The following is a 2,063-nucleotide window of genomic DNA, read 5'->3' as shown; positions in this document are numbered from 1 at the left end:
AGATAGCTGTACAATACCGTAATATACGTAGCGTGCAGGCAGCAGCTGCATTTCAGCAGAGGGAATCAGGACATGCAGCACATCCCCACTTCATAAATAATGTAATAGTCAGTCAGAGGCGGAGAATGGGAGAATACAATTCTAGCTTTCTCTTTAACGCTCATTATGCAGGATATAAAACGTGGGGGGGGAATATTCTCATTGATGTTTTTGTTTCTCATCTAATCGAGCTGTTTTGCACATTTCATTTCATTGGTTTCTAGATGAACAGCACATACAATTAACATTCATTATTAACAGGGTTAGAGGAGAAGCTCCACCCCTCTTAGCTTTATTTCCTGCATCACTAGACAGCGGTTGTACACGCCTTAAAATCCTCTTATTTGACAACATCCTCCTTTTAAAGTGGACAGCTTTGCTGCAGTCAAAACACAGCGAGATGTAATTAGAGTGGGGAGAAATAAGAGCAGCTGACAGGGAGACAGGGAGATGAGTCATAGGAGGGAGGTATTAAAATTGCATTACAAACTGAAAAACTGGAGTGCAGAGCAAAAGAGGGAAAGCACGGCATGTATCATGGGATTACTGGGTAGAAATACAGTTTGCTGTCTGGATCATTCTAAGTATTATGCATCAAATACAGCATAATGGGACAGTGTTCTCCTGACAACTGCACACACGCTCAAAATTAGGGGTGTAGCGATGATTAGGGATGTTTATTAAGGTTGATTATATAGAAAATAAAGTATAATAATGAATTTGATTGACTCGACTGATTTTTTGAATGGGCAAGTAATCTTAATATTGTCTTAAAGGGGCCCTATTATGCTAATTGTCAGGTTCGTATTAGTATTTTGTGCCTCTACGGTGACATGTTCAAAAAAGTGCTTTATTTTTCTCATACTGCTGCAGCACCTCTTTTCACCCTCTGTCTGAAACCAGTGCCCAGTCTGCTCTGATTAGCTGGCTGGCTCTGTTGTGATTGGTCAACCACATAAAGATGGCCCGCCCCTTAGCCTATCGCCTACAATGTGTTGGAGCACGAGCCAATAGAAGGACAAGTATGACATAGTGATGTCACTATATTAAGGGAGTAAACAAAGGACCACAATGGTGGGGGAGGGAGTGTGTGGGAGAGAAACTCCCTCTGGAGGGAACTGTGGGATTTCAGAGGGGAACTGTTTCTATTTCTATAAATGAGGAGACTCGCTATGCAGTGCCTGGTGTGTTTTTCTTTGTCATTTAATATCCTCCCAATTTGTTTCTTTGAACTTCTCAAGAGACAAACTTAACTTAAACCTTCCTCTCTATCTGACAGTGGATGTATCTACCCTCGCTGAGTCATTATATGAGGACACTTTCCACTGACCATGAGTCTCGTATGTGTTGTTAATACTAATAGTAGGCCATGCACCATTTGCAGTACTGCGTCAGTGATCAATGTGAAACATCACTCTCTTAGTCAGTACACAGCACAGCTTTTGCCCCCCACTGTGTTGCCCTGTTGCGACTTAATGTACCTTTACCTCTCCCTCTCCCTTCTCTAATGTAAGTGACGCAGCTCTGTATTGTTGTGGGAGCTGTAGTCATGGTTACATGTCCCTGAGGCTCAAACCTTTAAAAGCAGGTGGTTTGACTTTGAAATGCCATCTTCTTAGTAATGTATTCTTCCTTGTTGCAACACAAATCGCCTCAAAACTCTGTGTACGTGTCAAAGAAATCAAAGAGGTTTAACACAAGTCATGTGCTGGACTCTTAAAGAGGCCCTATTCTATATAGGTTTTTGTGCATGTAAAATCCCAAAGTTCCCTCCAGAGGGAGTTTCTCTGCATCTCTAAGTGGTTGACCAATCACAACAGAGCCAGCCAGCTAACCAATCAGAGCAGACTGGGCTCTGGTTTCAGACAGAGGGTGAAAAGAGGTGCTGCAGCACAGGCAGTATGAGAAAAATGAAGACCTTTTCGAACATTAAAGCATGGAGACATGTCACACTAGAGGCACAACATACAAATATAATAAAAAATATATAAAACCTAAACATTTTGCAAAATAGTGCCCCGTTA

Source organism: Pseudochaenichthys georgianus, chromosome 7 (assembly GCF_902827115.2).
Source record: "Pseudochaenichthys georgianus chromosome 7, fPseGeo1.2, whole genome shotgun sequence".
NCBI lineage: Eukaryota > Metazoa > Chordata > Actinopteri > Perciformes > Channichthyidae > Pseudochaenichthys > Pseudochaenichthys georgianus.
Note: the sequence above shows the minus strand (reverse complement) of the source record.